At 38.8% G+C, this 20,148-nt stretch overlaps 1 protein-coding gene across 2 annotated transcripts in view; it reads left to right on the top strand.

Annotated features, from left to right (window-relative positions):
* Nucleotides 1–11,739: 11,739 nt before the first annotated feature.
* The window catches only part of RAB3IP (RAB3A interacting protein), a 33,245-nt gene continuing 24,836 nt past the window's right edge, over nucleotides 11,740–20,148 (top strand). For both annotated transcript variants that reach the window (XM_017822126.1, XM_017822123.1), the window contains exon 1: nucleotides 11,740–11,807. The gene's annotated coding sequence lies outside the window, so the exon portion shown is untranslated. The remainder of the gene's footprint in view (nucleotides 11,808–20,148) is intronic.

The raw sequence follows: 20,148 nt of genomic DNA, 5'->3' as shown, positions 1-20,148 counted from the left end.
CTTCTCTTGAAAAGTATGGGCTCTTTAAACCAGCTCTGTGAAGACACATCAGTGAATAGCACTGACCAACTACATCTAAATAGGAAGACTGAAGACAACCCCACCAAACCAGAGTTTTTGCAGCCCCAGCTACACCTTGATCCCACCTTGGAGCACACCTTTTGTTATATCGCTGCCTCGTTGATTTGAATTTGGAAATCAGGACTCTGGAGTATGCTGTAGAAATCACCCATCCCTCAAAACAGGTGGAGTTGCTGATACCAAAAGTCTCAGTGAACCAATTCAAAATGGTATATTTCAGCATGTGAAAACCTTTCTGCAACTGGAGGATCTGCATAGGACTTCTTTCCCCCTTCCCCTTTGTAAAATGAGATGAAATCTGTCTTTTATGGCCCATGGCATTATCAGTGAGCTGTAAAAGATGATAGGCTGTGAAAGCCCAGGAGATGTCATATAATGTTGTCATAAATCTCTACAGAGAATGAAATAATGTGACTGTGAAGTAAATAAAAAAAATTGCATGGGGAGGAGAGTAAGCAAGATTTATAGATTTAATACATTTTATGATGAAAGGTTTTTCCCCCTGCCTTAGTCCCACTAAGCTATTTGAGACCATTTATTTAATTAAAACTCTCTCAGAAAGAACAGAAGTTTCTGCCATTGTTTGCCTTTCTTCTTGTTGGTAATGGCCGAAGGAAGGCACTTTGATGTCAAAGCAGGCGAGACATTAGACTGTGGCATGTGTGTGTCAGGCAATGGCCTGTGGCAAAAGATGACAAATCATTTTAGCATTCAGTGACTTGGCATGAAGAAACATACTGCCTGATCCTATTACAGAGACTGCCCTCTGCAAGGAAAACTAACAACAGGGATATTTTAAGGTCATTGGTAAAATAATTACTTAGACCTAAAACATTTTTCTTCACTGAGTATAATCACTTGCTGGTCTCGCTGAGCAGTAAATAATAGCAGCTCTGTGTGTCAGTGGGGATCAGGTGGTTTTCCTGGAAGCTCTTCAGTTTTCCTGCAGATTGGAGTGGCTGAGATTGCTCTACTGGCTCTGAGCTGTTTTGCAGAAGACATGAGATTTAGAGCTCCTGTGTTTTCAGAGGCAGAAATAAAAGAGCAGGTTTCCAGCTGTGTAGCTCAATTGTTACTGGTTCTATAGGAAGTATTCCTTTTTCTATATCTGAGATGTCCCTAATTCCTTGTTGGATATTTCCTGAAGACAGGTGATGTTTTTATTTCTCTTCCTCTGTTTCCACCCTCCCACAGATAAGCATACTTGAATGCTGTAAAGCCCTTTCTAACAGTGGCTGCTGTGTGGTTTACTTCACCCATTGACTTGGCTGGGCACATCCTTTCCTGCATAATGAGGTTCTCATTTTAGGGGACATTTGTCTAGTCCTCATAGATTACCTGGGTCCACCTGAATGTGGAAGGAGAGAGAGTAACAGCTTGTAATTGCTATAGCAATGTTCCCAATTAATGATCTTACTACCTTTTCTAGCTGATTCTTGTATCTGTGTTAGCATGAGTGAGTGGAGACTTTTACTGTAAAGTTTAAGGTAGTCTGAAGTTTTCATGCAGCTCTTTGGTTTAGCTTTATATTGATATTTTGAATCCACAGCATTAATAACACATTGGTGGTAGCCTCCAAAAGCTCATTTATTACAGAATGGGTATGAAAGTTTTTTTGGTCCATAAAAGACTAGCTACAGAATTTTGCAAAAATCCATTTTTTCAAAACATTAGAAGCTTCATTCTGCTTTAGAGACAGAGGATAAAGACAGGGACTTGTGAGGAAGGAAATAGCAGTGAAAGCTTTTCCCAGTCTCTGTCAAAATTCTCAGCTAAAACTAAGAATTGAGAAACTGTTGGTTAATGATAGTCACACTCCTCTGGTTTCGGATGACGTTGATGTGCAATTGGAGTGATTCCCTAGCGTTTTAATACACTACTTGGTGAAGATATATATTCAAAAGAAGGGTGCCAGCTGATTAACTGTCCAATAGGCAGCTGATGTATACTACAAAATAGAGAAAATGATATTTTGAAGGAAAATAAAGGAAAATTCCTGTAAGAGTCTTTTTATTGCCTATCATCTGTGTGATTATTTCTACCATATGGAAAAAGGATAACTATGACCATTTGATTTTTAAACATAACTGAGTCCACTGCAACAAATGAAGTTCTACAGCAAATTCTTACCATCTCATAGTAATAAGCAAAGACCTGCAAACTGTAGCTGGAACTCCAGTGCTCTTTATGTTATAAACCACTAATTATATTTGCCTTCATATACAAGAAATTATTTTGCAGATATTTGAGACAATTTAAAAGCTATATGCAATCTTACGACGGACAACAAATTCAAATGAAGATCTCTTCAAGCCGTGATAAATAAGTTAGATTTTGTTAAGGTATTCACACCTTTGCTATCACATGTCATATTGCAGATAGCACGCAGAAATTTTTTTTGTATGCACTGTGTTCCCAAAAGGTTACCAAAAGAGGATGGATTTGCAAAATACGGAAAATAGTATTTCCCATTTGCAATGAATACTTTAATTTTATTATTTCTTGTCCTTTTTCTGACCTTTTCTGATGGACATCCTTAGCAAATATTGCATCATCATGAGATAGGAAAAAAAAGACGTTCTTTTGTTCAACAAGTGAATAAGGTAGACAAGAATTTAAGAGGTTTCATTTGCAAACATAGTTTTCAGAAGTTCTTTTCCAAATGCAGTTCTACTAACGTTCATTGACAATCCTGTATATTGCATTCATTTTCTCTTGATATACTTTAAACACATCTAAATCACAGAGACAAAACCATTTTAGCACTGTGTAACTAGACAGGTTTCCACTACCATCATCCATGGGTGTTTAACAAGACAGCTCAGTGCAACAGATAGTAGAAATACATAAAATAAAAGTTATTTAGTTTATTTATGCTTCCTGCTTCTCTTTCCTCTTGATTTTTGAACATGTTTATACTGGAAGATTTCTGGAAGAGACACTAATTCGTATTGTGTGCTAGTGAAGCTTCATGCAAACACTTCAGTATCTGTAATGACAACGCGTAATGCCAATATCCAAAGAAATGCCATAATAACTAGGCTGAAATGTGGTCAGAACAACATGAAAGAATTTTCTTATTGAAATGAAGTGACTAATTAAAGTGCTGGGAACAGAACAGTATTAAAGGACCTGCTGTCAGATTTTCTTAGATGAGAATATATTGAGTTTTGCTATACTTTTCTACTTAGTGTCACTTACTGCTCTAATTCTTGTCTAAAATAAATCAGTAAATTAACATAAAATGTCCTCTGCCCAGAGAATGAATGTGTAGAGAGTTGCTGTGCTATCTTACAGTCTCTTTCATGAGAGAAATTGCAATAATTCGAAGTTAATCTAGTGGGAGAGATACCACTGTACTTAGCATCACTCAATGTGGGTTATGGAAATACACTTTAAAGGAGGCTCTTTTATCTCCTGAAGTCACATGGTAGAATACTTGAGAGGATTACAAATGAATGCATCTGCAGGATAAAGCCTGCTGTCCCGACAGATCAATTCTCTGAGTAGCGTAAAACCATGATCAGAAACACTTCCCTTTGTAACTTTCCTGTCATGAAATAAACATCATTTATTATGCAGTAGTGCTGAGTTTGGTATTAGAAATATTATTATTGTGACTATTATCAGCCTTAATGCTCCTTTTATTGCCAGAAGGCACAGACACATGAAAGTAAACTAATGTCATGGCATGGGATTTATCAGAAGATGAGATCAACAAAGCATCCTGGAATGAGGTGTCCAAGAACTGGGCTGAAAAGCCAATGCCTGGATTGACTGGGAGAGCTTTCTCTTGACTTAAGACCTACATCTCCAAAGTGCTCCATATCATGTTCACATGAAATGGTCTGGGTGGGTTATTTAATGTATGCTAACAGCTTAAGTGAAAGCTAAATGGTAAAAAGGCAATCACAGAAGGAGAGGTGTTTGATTTTGCTCTATGGACTGGCTTTTCTGAAGTTAGTGTCATTCTGCTTTGTAAGATGATCAGGGTTTCAAAACTTCTTGCACAATGTCAAGCACTGGATATTAGATAATTTACTTACCTAAAAATGCAGCTGATTTCACAGCCATTTGCATAATCATCCTTTTGTACATGCAGGATGCTGCAAAACTGTAATTTCTATTCTTTTTAAGGAAGAAGTTATGTTAACAAAATTCTGTACTGTTGTGGACATTGAAGAATACTGATGGTTTATGGTCTCTGCATTATAATATATACTAATGTGTCTTGCACTACTTAGGTGGTTAAATTGGAGAAAAAAGGATCTTTTCTCCCATTTAAATGTTTATTTTATAAGAACACTAAAAGTGTTTATTTGTACTAGAGTTAATAGTGCATCTTTGTTTGTACAACAAGCACATTTGTACTCTCAGTCAAGGTTTTTGAGGTACCACTGGAAAGCTCATAAATTCATACTCTTTATGGCTTAAGGGGCCAGGTTTTCAGTGAGTGATGTTACATGTCTGAGAATAGCAAATGATAACTCCTGTTCTTTGCACGGAAATATATTAATAACAGCAACAACAACAACAACAACAACAATAAATAACAATGGACAATACACATAACAGTACAACCGAACCATTCTGTTTCTCCCATTTAATAATTAATAAGGACCACTTTTGTTTATTTTTTGAAAAAATTCTCTGTACGAATGTATTTTCACTTGTGTATATGAAAATCCACCTGCAAGAATGATGATCCAGATTGTGCACTACTTTAAGATAATAACATCGTGAAGTAATGACTGATACAAAGCTGTGGTGCATTTTACCATATACAACACTGTTAGAGGTCTGATTAAACCATGCTGCAACTCACAGGAGAAAGTACACCCTTCACTGTCTGCATTCAAATTAAAGGGGGCCTCAACCCAAAATTTAGTCATGTTACCAGAAAATGCAATGGGGACTGTAAGGATGGAGGATTTTCTTAAGTTGTCTCTTGGGCAGAGAGATTTATGGGAGTATCTGCTTGTATGAGAGAGAAAGGGGAAAGATAAGACAGAAGAGATTCCAAGAACAAGATCATGGCTAAGAACAGACAGAAAAGCATTTGCAGGAAAAAGTGTTTAGAAAAGGCAAGTTCTTTTGAATTAGTTATTGTCTGGAAATAACCTGGAATGGTTGTTGTTGCTGTGTTTGTGAGAATAGGATTATTGGTATTTGTGCATAAAACAGGATTACGTCAAGATGGCCGACTACCATGAATTTCTTTTTGTAAAGGGAACAACTCACGTGAGGTCTTTTCCTTATTTAGCTGGTTTTACTTCAGAGAACCATAATAAAACTTCCTGCTATTAAAAATAGCATTAATACACACGTGGAAAGAATAAAATCGAGGACTTTACTCCATGAGCCAAGTGGTCCTGTCAGTCCTGTATTAAAGCTACCTGGCTTTCCTCCCTTGCACACTTCAATGCTAAACATTTCCCTCAGAGCTTCATTTGTTCACTTCTCAGATGTTGATTAAGAGGGGGAAAAAAGAGACTACAAAAGAGAAAGTAGCATCCCAAAAAAGCATAGTGAGTTTAGTGAACCAACAGTAAACAACTGATTTTTTTTCTATGGAAAAGCCTGAGCATTTCTACCTGACTTGCAACAAACCCTCTCATTCTCTGCTTCCTGCAACTTTTCACTTAGAAAAAATGATTAAACAGCGTGTAAAGTCTCATTGCTCCCTCAGACACGAGGCTCACTCTGTGAGCCAAGAGCAGATGAAAAAAACCCTGTGGTCGCTATGTTGCTGCTTGTACATGGCCCAGTACACAGCCCAGAACACACACAATCATCGTAGCTGGGGAATTTATCCTTCACTCTACTCTGGACAAATCCATGCTTTGACTATTTTAGTGAGGTGATAGAAAACATTTCCTGACACGGTGAGTGTGGGAGAACCTTTCCAATCAAGGTAACACGGATGTATATGATACTGGAGACTAGACTTCTGGGAGGCCTAGCACTTCTAAGGTCACTTTGGAACATGTAATAGTAATCCCTCTCTTTTGTGACACTGGAACTGCTCTGGTTTCAATACTACTTCAGCATTTTTTACCATCTACACAATTGAGTAAAGGATTCAGATTACTTTTCAGAAATGACTCTCTGCTGCGCTGAACTTGCAGAGCCTTGCCATCATGAGTGTGCCAAACTGGAGAAAACAGGAGACGAGGAGAAGAAAAAGCCATTCTAAACTGGGAGGCATTCATATGCCCAGTGGAGTGATGTCCATATCAACTAGGTAATGCTGGACAGAAGGTGAGTAAAACAGTATTTCTATCATACAGGTAAATGGTTGATACCTGTAAAAACTTTACCATAAGATCAGCTTCCCCCTCACATTGCAGAACACAGCAGTAACTGGCAGCCTTCTCTGAAGTCTGGTTTTGAATCTCTGCATCATTGAGCAGAAATAAAGAAAAATCATCCCACTAAAGCCCCTTCTTCCATTTTCATAGCCACGTCAGTCTGAAAGAATGAAGACCTTTCAAAATTTCATTATTTAAACTTGGTCATATGATCACGTGTTACGAAGAAGGAGGAAGAATTTTTATGAATTTTGTTTAGAGACAGATAAATTAAGGTACAGGGAGGGTACCTAGGTCCAAGAGGGTACTCAGGTCCAAAGCAAACTTGTGAATAAAACACAGGATTCCTGAATTCTCACCCTATGCTTTTCACTGCTTTTATTTGCAGTATTTGGTGGAGGTGGCTTTGAAGTCTCATCAGCTAAAAGAATTCTTGAGTTTTAACTGCAGGTATGTCAGGGCTACAGAGTTTGTTTGGATTTTGGAGAGTTAATTTTCAGGTGAAAATGTATTTCGTAATTTTATTTTCTGATTTCTGAATTCAGGTTTGACATCTCTGCTGTCTTCCAACTAGGAATGAACATGTTGTACTATTTTTAACCACACTCTGGATCCATCCCTGGCTTGCTTCTAAAGATAAATGGAACCACATGTCAGTCCTTACATAAGTTGGTCTAAGGCCATTTCAGTTTTTATGTTTCTTCTACTTAGTATTGTTACATTTATGAGCACCTTCAAAAAACTTAGAGGAATTATTTGTTTCATATTCAACAGCAGAATCTGTCTAGTTGGGCAGCTTGTTTGTAGAATCAGTCTCATGGTCAAAGAGGACAATTGTAAACTAATGTGCTTGAAAAGGAAATTTCTTATTAATCCCTGTCATTTAATAGTTAATAATACTTTATTAATTTGTATCTTCCCTGATAAGGCTGTGCTCTGTGTATTCATACAAGTTTTGTGTTGTTCGTTTTTTTTTTCAAATCAGTAAAGAATGTGCCATTCTTTTTGTATTGTGTCAATGTTCTGCAGGCTGTGTATAGATATACGCTGTGTATAAACGGAATTTATTTCCCAAGTTTATATTTTTTGGTATTCAAGCCTTGACTTTCAGTTAATGAATACAGGGCTTTAATTTTAGACATAATTTTAAGCTCTTATTTCTGACACTGATTTGGTGCATTGACAACAGAGGTGATAACTGATAACAGAGATGAAGGCTATGAAGTAGTTTGAGGATTTGATGCTGTAATAGATTTGTTGCATGATTTGAGCACATCATTTGAAGACAAATAGGAAAGAATCAACATATCTACAGATGGAGTTTGGTAAGGCTTTTGAAATTCCCTCCTATGACACCTCATAAGAAAGGGAGGGGTACGTTGTTCGGCATAAACTACTGAAAAGACATGGTTTTAGATGGCCAATTGTTAAAGAAGAGCACCTCAGCTCAGAGGTTCCTTCTGGTTCTGATAACATGCAATATTTTGACTAATGACTCAGCTTATGGAATAGAGAGTGCACTTTTCAAATCTTCAAGATATGAAAGGCCATAAACATTTTTTTATCAGAACAAGATTAGAATGCAGTAAGAATCAATGGACGTAGAAGAAAGTCACAAGTGAAGTCACAAGTTGGAGAAGGACTGGTTAAGCAGCATTCTGCTGCCATAAGAGAAAAAGCAAGGGATCTTTGCTGCAATGTACAAGCAGGTGTGTGATATCCTAAAGCCAGTGCTGGTCAGACCTCAGCTGGAGTGTTGTGCCCAGATTTGTGCACTGTTCTGATGCAGACCCACAGGAAGAAACACAGAGAGAATAATAAAACAACTGGAGGTCTAAAGAACATCATCTATGAGGAAAGATTAAAATAACTGTTTATTTTTTGAGAAAATGGAGGGATGCTATCAAATACCCTGAAGATGGTTGCTTCCTGTATCCACTGAGACAAGCTTATTACCTCTTTTCCTACACTGCAGCAAAGGAGATTAGGTTAGACTTTGAAAAATACTTCTAACTCCAAGGCTAGTTCAGCACTGGAATGCACTGCTTGGGGAAGCTGTGTTGTCTTCTACCACTGGAAGTTTTGAGAAGGAACTTCAGGAACAGTTAATATCCATCCTGCTTGTTTTCTTTTATTTTGGGGCTTTCTTAGTGGGTAGATTTGAAGAAAAACACAGACCTCAGTGGTTTTAACATTCTATCAGTTGAACAAGGAAAGCAGCATAGAGATAAGATTTTAGGACTCCCATAAGGTGGATGCTTATTTGTTTCAATGTACTGATTAGATTTACTTTCCAAATGCTTTGCTAAACATTGAACAAATATGCCTGACTGGGGAATTGTGGTTCCCAAAACTGCTAGTACTAGTTCAGCTGATCTAGTAGAAGTGGGGAAAATTTTCTAAAATAAGTAAGACTTATAGTCTCTGTACCTTTTTTGTATGTAGTGGATCATTCTTTATTTCATTTCACTCTACTATGGGGTTGCAATGCACATATGACTACTATTAATAGATTCAACCTTTAGTTTTCTTGAGTTTATTGTTTCATAACATCTTCATAGAAAGGGAGGTAATAATTACAATTTATTCAATATTAAAAAAATAATAAAATAAACAAGTAGGAAGCACCATAAGCAAAGAGAAAATGAGATTTCAAAGTTTATTTGCTTTATTTATCCATGAAATTGTTGGGACATCCTCCCCTACTACATGTTCCAACATCTACAAAGACAACAACCACTTCATTCTTTTATTCTTCCAAACCTCTAGGAGGAAAAAATTCATTGGCATTTGTGCTTCTGTTTACAGGTGAGAAATTAAATTTAACTAAATTAAGATCAAAGAGAAACGATGTACTTGGTTTCTTTAAAGCCCTGCAGCCATCCTTGCCTTCAACAGAGAAACCTGCCATGGTCTCAGACTACCTTCTTGTGAACTACCTTTGTCTTTTGCATTTTTTCCTTCCTGAAATGTGTTTCTTAGGTCCTGTGGACTGTAACTATTAGGAAAGGAAACAGCCATGTTTGAAGACACAGTCTCTCAGGCAGATGGTTCAAACGCAACAGAAGACATGGATAGACAGAGGTGGAGTTCAGGGGAACTTTGAGCAGTGCAAGAACTGTTTGCAATGATATTTTTCATGTCTTGCACCAGTATGACTGGAGAGAAGCTACATGAGTGAGATTGTCAGTTATAAGTATATAGATTGCTGTGGCCAAGTCCGTGCCAAGATACCTATTCAGCATTCTAGCTAGCTGGAGAATTTCTGATTTGAGACAGTTAAACACACTAAGGAGTTCAAAATAAACAGATGAATCCTTGTCTTGACTGTTCCCTTGCTAGTGGGGTTACCCTTGCCTCAGGTAACTTCAGGCATCTCAGTTCACGATGCCTGGAGGAGTAACCCTGCCCTGACACTGATGTGCAGCTCATCCAAGGGCTGGATAAAAATAGAGTATTAAAATATCTTTTTCTCCCTCCCCCCCGCTACTTCTCTTATTTATGACTCTGGATTTAATTCAATTTATTTAAATTTTTAATTTTAACCATATAAATTATGCTTTCTTGGTTTGTTGCTGCCTATTATACAGAGCAAAATACAGAACTACCTGACAAAATAAATCTGTTGGTGATTAATTTTAGCACAGTCAAATGTCTTTGGAACGGTATTGCTTTTATTTCTTGAAATGCAAGATGTCTAATCTGGTTAAGATAGCAGATTGTCATGCCAAGCACAGTCATTGTACAGGATTAAGAACTATAGGATTACAGATCCTAATTATAGACTCTTGTTGGTTTACTAAGTCTTAATAGGTTGTTTTCGACTTCTGATTCCACTTGTCACAGCTCTTTTGCAATCATGTTTTTAATGAACTTTGATGCACCTAATTTGTCAAACCTGTATTCTGATAGCATTGCCTGGTTTCTATTGCATGTCAGTATTAGCAAATTAAATAATTTAAAGGTTCAAGCTCCTGAAACTGAATATCTTTTCTCTATGAGGCTTTTCATGACAAACTTCCAATTATTACTATTTGAATATTCCATTTCTTGCACTGCTTGGTTTCTTAGTTTTCAGATTTCTTCCAGAAAAGCTAGAAATGATTATTTTCTGTAGCCAGTTTTTCTGCCTGAGCCCCCTTGTAGTCAATGCTGATTTATATACTGAAAAGTAATTTAGAAGATAATACTATTTATAGGAATTGTATTTACTTTATGAGGAATGGCATTGGTACATTTGCCTTTTGACATCTTCTTTGTCATATTGTTTTGCTTTCAATGAACTTCTTGCTTGATGGGGAATGTGTCACAGAGAGCATTATTCATCTGCAGCTATGTCCTGCAGGACTGGCCGAACAGGATTCTTTCACGTTCAGTGGAAAGCTGTCAAGATAATTAAAGTTTCAATTATTGACTGGAATGCGGCCTCGATTCCTTAACTGATGAATGGGATAAGATCCTGTTTACATTAGCTTTTTGCTAAAGTTCCTCACCGTGCAGCACACGGTTCAGTTCAGCTGCACTACCACCAAGGAAATTGTGTTGTCCAGCCAATACTGCTGTCACTTGAAGCATATTTTTTGGCACTGTAATCAGACCAGTAAAATGGAGTCTTATTTATAGCAGCTTTATAACATTTTGCCTATTGCCTTTAAAGACATAGGACGCACAAAACAGTACAGACCAGGACTTCAAAGGAAAAATGTGAAGGCTGCACATTAACCTCTGAAAAGCTGGAAAATTGCTCTAAGTACAGTGCTTGTGTCAGGGTGGCAGTAATAATGGCTTAAGGCAAGCCAAGATGAGAGGTTGTAGAAATAGCTCTTTATCAGACAAACTACCAGAGCTTGAAAAACACCTCTTTTTAGCAGGTGAGTCCTCTATACGGTCTGATTCCAGAAATTTTGTGTGTAGAGTGCAGTCTCAGAACCTGATCTGGAGCAATGCACGTCCTATGAATGAAAATTGCTGGATAATCATCCGACATATCTTTCATTTTCTCATTTTTAATTGTGCAGTCCCGTGCCTCTGCTACTGCATGCCATTAAACGCAGAATTATTAACTTCCTCGTGTTGCCTTTACGGCAACAAAACACTCAGACTTTCAACAGCCCTGTCCTCGCCTGCCCTTGAACAGAAGAGATGTTTTAACCCTCCCTTCCAGGCGATGAGTGGATCGCCTGCCGCAGCCCGGGGGATTCTCCCTCCCCGGCCCCGCTCCCCTCACGGAGCTCACCCCCCACGCTCCCGTCCGGCCGCCAGGGGGCGCTGGAGGGACCGCGCGCACCTGCCCCCCCCCTCCCCGCTGCGGGCGGTGCGCAGGCGGTGCGCACGCGCGGCGCGGCCCCGCCCCGCGGGTCGGCTGAGGGGACGCGGCGCGGCGGCGGCGGCCGCTGCTCTCCCGGGGCTCGGCAGGTACGTGCGGCGGGGGCTGCGCGGTCCCGGCCCTACCTGCGGGAACGGGGGCCGGCTGTCCGCGGCGCGGCTCTCCGCTAGCGCCGCCGCACGTGCCGGGCCGCGCCTGCGGCAGCCCGTACCTGCGCGGGCGGAGCCGGCGCCGGCGGGGAGCGCTGCCCCTTGCCGGGGCGCCGTGAGCGGGCGCTGGCGGGCTTTGGGGGCTGTTGGTCCCCGCCTGGAAGAGCGTGGGGACAAGAGTCGGCCCGGGCCGTGCCGTCGTGTCCGTCTGCGGCAGGAGGGCGCTCTCGGCTCCGTCGGCGTTTGCGTGGGCGCCGAAGGGGCAGCCGGCGGCAGGGATGCGCTTGACCCCGAGTCCAGCCGCGGCCCAAGGCAAAACTGGACAGAAGTATTTCTCGGGGATCGCCCCGGGAAGTGCCGGGCGCACCTGCCCCGGGAGAGCCGGCGGCGGACAAAGGGCTGTCGCACGCCCGAGGCCGGCGCGTCGGAGCTGCCGCTGTCGTGCCCCGGTGCTGCGGGCGGCGGACGCCGGGGAGACGAGCCGGGCGGGAGGGACTGGAATGAGGAGGGGAGGGTGCGAGGAGGCGCTGAGCTGGAGCTGAAGGCTGTGCATCTCCGCTCAGAGACCTCTCGGCCGGCGGCGCGGCCGGTGCGGTTCAGGTGCGAGCGCCGAGAGAGGTAGAGGGGGGAGGGAAGAGCCGGGCAGGGCCCCTCGGGGGGTTCGCAGATTTCGCCCCCCTCGAGAGGTGCCGGAGCAACGTCGGTAGAGACCAGAAGTGCGGGGCGGTGGACCTGCGCTCGCCTGTAGCGCTTCTGGTTGCTTTATAGTCTGTCGAGCAGTATTGAGGGTCATACCTGGTCGCCGATAAGTGGTTTTGTAAGCACTGGTAGTTAAATAGCAGATTTCAGTTAGCCTTAATTTTTAATGAAGCTACTTTAGAAAGTAAGGCTCAGAAAGTAAATTCTCGTTACAAGTTGATTTCAAGTGCTGAGCTGTGTGAAAATTCGTGCCCCCGAAGTGCTGATGCTCCACTAACTCCCCGAGAGTCGAAGGGCTCTGGAAGCAGAACACCGAGTGGCCAAAGCCTTAACGATACCCTCGGTGTTCGTGTTGCTGAAAGAAAGCAATATTATTTTCATCAGTTTGAGAATGTTGACTGTTCTGTTTGCAGATAGTGTATTAAATTTTGTGTTGCTTGTTTTGTTCGCTGTGTTCATTTGTAAGCATGTTCTTAGGAAGTCTCAAAAACGGTGATCTAGACAGATAAAATAATTAATCTTCCACAGACTTCCTGTAACTGTGAAATTATCAGCTTCTCTTTTGAAGCAGATGTAAGGTTATTCAGACTAGAAGCATGTATTGGCAGCTACCATATGTTCAAATATTTGTATTCCTCACTATAGGGCAAAACCTGAAATCTTGTTGCTTTAACATTTTTATTGTTGTTTTTATTATAGATCTGTTTAATGAGTTCTGGGAAGCGTTAAAGTTAGGCCTTTTGTATTTGTGTCTTGGCAGTCATTCATCTGCTGTGCTTGGTTAATGTTACCTAGTGAGCAAAGAAGAATAAATAATTTACTGTTCTCATTATGCTTTTAATAAATAACAAACGGGAGTGCACCTTACAGCTGTGACTGGAATATCTATCTTGTTACACTATATTTAAAAAGGGGATTTTTTTCTGTAGAAGAGTCACAATAAGCCTTTTGATTATAGACTTGTACCTATCTTCATAGCTTTTACTGACTTGATTTAAAAATTGATGTAAAATACCAATGAGCTCGTTGCTCAGTGTTCCGCTTAGGTTTATGGATTTTCCCAGAAAAGAAATGTGTACATTGGATTTTTATTTTTAAGACCCTTTTTACTGTGGAAGTTAAAATATGGTAGTACTGTAACTTGACTGTCAAGACTTGTATTAGAAACTTTATTGCACTTAATAATATGCTAACCGTTTTTCATGAATTAAGAAAATATTTCTTGTAATGCATTTGCAGATACATCATGAAAATCATGATAACTTTTACTTGAGTTTATTTACTGAATATTTTCAGTGTTAAATGAAAATCAGTCTTCAGGTCCAAGTCTTGGCAAGAATGACACTACCGTCACTGTGGTGAGGCTTAAACCTGAGATGAGATTGTGAAGTTGTTTGCAAGATAAGGCTCTGCCTTAAAAAGAACAGCATCTGCAAAGAGAATCATATTTTCAGTTTAATTAACTTGGATTAGAGAGTCTTTGTGAACAGAACAGCATTCTTTGAATGTTAGGTTACAATAAAAGTTTGCAACATTCTACTTTGCAAAGCACTGACTTTTCTCCCTAGTAAGAGGTGTACTATCAACTAGACTCTAAACCATGTTTATTTATAGGTTTCACAAGCACTTCATAAATGAAGATCACTGAATCTTGTGTGCTGCTTGTTTCTGGAAGAGAGACAGTTGTTGTCTGCACCTGTCAATTTTTCTAACTGAAGATAAATCTATAATAAAGTTTTTAAAAGATTTTTTTTAATCATCAGTTCATCAAACCAAAAATCCCTTTAACTTTATAAAATCTTGCTATCAAGTGGACTATGTGTTTTTTTTTTAAAAAACAGTGTGAAATAGTGTTTTGAATGCCTAACGTGAGAGTAAAAAATAGGAAAAAGACCCACATCAGAGCATTATATGACAAAACTGGAGGGAATGCCATAGAAAAATATTCTTACATTGAAACAAGTGTAGTTTTGCTAGCTGTTAAATTCTGTAGATTTGCCTAACTTAAAATTTACCTTCTATTGACCATCTTGCCTAATTTATCAAGTTGGTAAATATGTGGTATAAGGTCACTTGTAAATAAAAATAGAATATATAAAGACTGGATGGAGTGGTTCACGGTTTTCTTTTCTCTCGTATCTTACACCTTTTTTTTTTTTTTTTTGAGCTGGTATTTTGGCTCCTGAAGCAGAAACTTCTGTCATAATTGCAAAATCGTAAGGGTGGGAATTACTTTTTGCAAACCTTGAGGAAATTCCTATGCTAAATCTTGAATTGTGTTCATGCAATCAACTGGCATCAATAATGGTGTTTAAACTTGCTTTAATTCTGTGGCTGAGCTTAATAATAAAGCAGTTTAGGAAAAAAAAAAATCCACCAAACTTCTTTGTCCTGTGCCTACATCTGATATTTCGTACTGGATGGATGTGATTGAATTGGTTTTGAACTTCAAATTAACACCTATATATGCCTTACGACAATTTTAATTTTAAACTGCCTGTTTGCATCTGATAGGTATGAAGTAACTGGGCTTAACTGAACTGCTTCTTTAAAAGGTATTCATTAGTCCACGACTGTAATTCCCTACTGAGTTCTTTAGAGCTTAAAACATATTACATTCCCGAGTCTATAATGCCAAATACTTCAAAATATTTTTTTCTAAACCCACTGAGAAGAATGCAGACCCAGTGGTGGGCTAATGCCAGTCTGTTTGAGAAACTGCTACCAAAAAATCCACTTTCCTGACCCTTCCCAAATTAACTGAAGCAGACATAGGAGTCTAACAAATGAAGTCTTTGGGACTATTACTTTTTGAAAGGCCTGTTGCATGGAGATTAAACCACTGTAGCTAATAGGCACCTTTTTTTTATAAATGCCAACTACAATTTACTCTTCATCAAAATGTTTAGAAACATTAACTTTTTCCTTATGGGATTTTTTTTCACTTGAGCAGGTAGTCATTCTGTTGTGATGGTACATTTTACCATCAAAACTAAAAATGAGATTTCTGATGCCTGAAATGTTTGGTGTTGGCATTGCTTTTAAATAGACTGTAACAGTTACCAGATTGTTCAGAGCTGTCATCTTCAAGATGTCTCATATTTAAAAGCAATCTGTGAAAGACAAACTCCAGAGTTTGTAGTAAGTGGTTTTCAACAATTTTTTCTTATTTTTTAAAAGGAAACAAACCACAACAAATTACTGCTTTTTAGGGAGCTTTTTAGTATTTAGTTATTGAGTGGTTTGATTCAGTCAAGTAGCTAAACCCCTCTTAGAATAATAATAGAAAAATTAGATTAAGCATTTTGTTTTCACTGCTGTTGAAAATGTTTATGGTTCTTGATTCCTGTTAGAAGCTATAGGAAGTGTTAAGCTGAATGTTGATAAATTGATTTCTTTGTAGTACGTTTTTGTTTACTATTAGATAAAATAACAGATTCCAGTATAGTTTCCTCATGAAGTTATGTGGTTGGTCGGCAGTGGAAGTAATAAAAAGCTACAACGTTTTGACAGCTCCCACCAAATTTGCATTATTTCTAGACAAAAGCATAAGGAAATTAATTTATTTTGTTGTTCCATCCTGCTTTATTATGGTACTTGATTTTTTTAATGTGATCCAAATTACAATATCAACAAAGATAAAGATAATCATGTGTTTGGCAGGCACTAATGCAAATCCAAGCTTTCACTTCATATTAACCTGATAGAAAAAGTATTAGGAAAATTCATTATTTTATTTAATAAGTGGACTACCCTGAAATGTCAGAATATCAGCTTTTGTTCACAGTAGCACAGAACTACTACCAAAGAGTGCTGTGTCAACACTGGGCTTTTTTTACACACTGTCAGCTTGGCTCCCAGTAAAGCTCTCCACTTACCATTTGCTTCATGTTCCTTCACAGCAAGGCTGTTCATTGCTGCCTTAATCAATAATACGAATCCCCACCCCACAAAGTCTTAAGGAAGCCTCTAATCTGTAATGACACTGAAATTTAATGTGCCTTCTCTCCCCTTCTTTTGCTTACCATAACTTTGAAGAATTCTTTTCCCGAAAGAGAGCTATTATTTTTAGAACCACTTGGCTTTTTGCATGTATGTTTGGTTTCATTAAGGTGTAATGTGTCTTCAGCTGGTGCCTTGGTAACAGCCTAATGGTGTTGGTGAGTCTTGAAACTGAGATATTTGATATGGGCTCCTTTGTCTTGTCTGGGTGGTGTACAGGGCTTCTGCCTGCTCACTGCCTAGTGAGAAGTAGTGCTAGGAAAAAAGAAAGTTGTGAGTGGAAAGCGTTTTACATAGATGGTTTACTTATGACTGCCCATTTGACTGGCTGTGGGAAAAGCTTAGCTGAGGGACTTTGTTTTCAGCTCCTCCAGGAATAATTTTAATAACTTTTTTACTTACTGTATCAGAAAGAGCTTGTTTTTTGGTAGCTGAGAAATTATGCGTGGATTTAATTACTCATAAATCTCTTACCTGTTTAGGGTGATATAGATCTTTAATGTACAAGCAGAGTGGTAGTCGTGTGAATAAAATTCCATAATCTTTTTGGTTTAAGCTATATTTTTTCCCCCTGTTAAAAATACTGCAGGATATTTTGCTTATCATAAATTGATGTGATGGTCTAGAGGGACAGCTAGAAATGCATTTGAACATTTGCAAGATAGTAAGCAGGCTTCCAAAGGTTTTTTCTCTGTGTGAGCCAGCATGACCTCCTGCACTTCACAATTTAGCTAAATTTGTGTCTGTTATCACAAATATATGGAATCTATATATAGATGCAGGTGCATCTTTTAGCCTGTTGCTTACTCAATGTACTTAAAGTGTTTGCTCCAAACAGATAGCCCTAAGGTTTGTACAGAAATAGTAAAATACATTAAAAACCAGCAAATAAGCTTTTCCTTTTTTTTTAACTTGGAAAAAGTGTTTTCTAAAAAACAATTTTTGGAAAAAAAAATTGCACGGCAAAGTTCAGCCCGACATGCAACTGAAAACAATCAGTGGTATTAGTGATGTGAAATTCTATGGTACCTCTGTTGAATATCAAGGGAGATTGTGAGTTTTCAGGGCAGCTAGGAATATATCTTTCAAACTTGAAATAGAAACTAGTCAACAGAGTGGAATATGTGGCAGAAGAGTTGTTCCTGTTTTGCTCTCATTTGGGTCTTAATCTTTACTTCTGTTGTGTGGATTTGGGTGCACTTTCCCAGGTGCTGTAGACTTAAAAAAGGCAAGGCATTTATCCAGGCGGCCTTTCCACATCCCTGTTCAGAAGCCTGTGTCTTTTGTTAATGGTGAGGACTGGAATCCAAAGAATCAGGATTTGGAAGTGACATTTTGGTGTTGTTGCTGGTGTGGTGGTGTTGGGTACAGCTTAATTGATGGTCAAAAAAGAGGAGAGTGGTAGAAACATAGAAAGGGAATATGTTTGTGTGGATATGAACCTGACTTTGAGACCTGCAAGATGGATATTTTTCAACTGGGATGATGAACTGTAAAGAGCTGTTTCTGTAGTTTTTATTTTTTCAAGATGGCAGTATTTTAGCTTATTAAATGTAAAATAATGACATGTAATAGTTGCACTATTCTTGAAATTTAACTTTGAAAAAATGTCCTGTAGCTCTGTCAGTCCCTTCATTTTAATTTGTTGACTCAACAAGCCGTATCATCATGTAGAACATGTAATTATAATGCTTCTAATAGTTAAGAACTGTAATGAAAACAAACAGCAATATTTGCCGAAGTCATTTAAACTCAAAAGTTAGCTTTTAATTTCTGTGTTATAGTAGAAAAGCTCCAAAGCGCAAAACTGTGACAATGTTTTTATGTGTGAGTCATGTTTGTACAACTGGTCCTGATAGTTCAAAATAAAACGAATTTCTGCATAAAATTTTCTGCAGAAAAAAACCCTGACCCAAAATGTCCCTTTTTATTCACGTAAGGTCCTTTTTGTCCCTTAAGTCTGGGTAGTTTCTTAGAGGAGGCCTTTTTTTTTCCTGGGAGGAAGTAACAGAGAGAAAAATTAATAACGTATTCTTGCTATCTGAACAACTGAATTTCTTCCACATATGCCTGCCAGTGTGGTAAAGTTACTTCTTTAGCACTGGTAAATACACACCGCAATCCTTGAGATTCAGAACAGTTTTGAACAGTGTTCTTTAAGCTTAAGATGACCAGAAAGTATTAATGTGACTAAAACACTACTTCATATGTAGTTTGGTGTTTTCTGTGTGTTTTATGAAGTAGCTCATGAACTGAATGTACATGTAAGTTGATGTTATAGTCTCTTCATGGTTATGACTGTCAGCTTTCTAGATCTTCTCCCTGCCTTGTGTTTTCCAATATAAGATCCAAACTACTTTTTCTGTAAAATGCAATGTATTATTTTGTTTCGATGCATGGTTCTTTTTTTGCACGTTAAGTACCTTTTTGAAACCTGAATTTTCTCTCTTCTGTATTTCAATAACATGGAAAATGTTTTGGGGTTTTTTTGCAGTGTACAAGCACTGCTAAGTAATTGCTTCACAGATTTCTCCGTACTACTTCCAGCTTAAGTTTCGAATTATGCAAAGACTTTTGTCATCTCTGATAAACTGATGGAAAATAGGGCTTGTAATATCCATGTGCTGTACTTGTTTTCTGTTGATCTTATGAAAAGCATATGTAATTAAAAAATAAATTGAAAGATATTGTCAGTTAAATTGCCAATTCGTAGTACTTTTTTACCTATAATATTTGGTGGTCTAGTGGTTAGGGTGCAGGACTCTCACTGCTGCGACCCGGGTTCAATTCCCGGCCCCCCGGGTTCAATTCCCGGCCCCCCGGGCAGATGGAGCTCGTCAGCCCTGTAAGGCAATCCATCTAAGAGAAGGTCACTCTAAACAAACCTACGTCCTGGGGACCTCACTGCCACTGTCCAAGCTTACTCGGCCCCGGCAGATGAACCTCAGGATTAAAGGGTGGGCTCAGTTCAGCGCACGCTGGGTCTCACCTAAAAAATCCACTGCGCAGGCTCGAAGGGTTAATGACCTTTCCCAAATCTTCGCTCGCGAAGACTGGCCATTATTATTATTTATTATTATTATTATATTTTTGGTATGATACTTCTTCACAATTGTCATGATCACTTAATTGTGTGATGTATTAAATATACATCATCATACTTCACAAGAAGTCTTATTAGCAAAGTCTGTCATTTCAGTGAACGGTTACAAGATCAGATGAGTAATTTAAACAAGACTGCTATGGACTGTAATTTATTTAAAGGTTCACTGATTTCTGTCCTAGATTATTTGCTTCATTGAGATTAAAAATGGAAGCTTTAGGTTTAATTTTTTTTTTCTTCACTAATTCCCAGGTCTCTCCTGCTTTCATGAATGAAATATGTTTTGGTACAAAACAGCTCTAGGCTATATTAAAGATTACTTTGCTTTATGGTGTAGAATGTGTTCTTGATTTTATCATCCCATTTAGATGCAGTCTGCTTTTAGATCAACAGTGCAATGTGTGGAAAAAACCATTTCTGGTATTTGAAGTTTGTACTTTTGCAAGAACAGTCCACAGTTTCCTTTCTATCATGAAG

The sequence above is a fragment of the Lepidothrix coronata genome, unplaced genomic scaffold (assembly GCF_001604755.1).
Source record: "Lepidothrix coronata isolate B3197 unplaced genomic scaffold, Lepidothrix_coronata-1.0 Scaffold95, whole genome shotgun sequence".
Lineage (NCBI taxonomy): Eukaryota > Metazoa > Chordata > Aves > Passeriformes > Pipridae > Lepidothrix > Lepidothrix coronata.
Note: the sequence above shows the minus strand (reverse complement) of the source record. Positions and strands in the feature narration are given on the sequence as shown.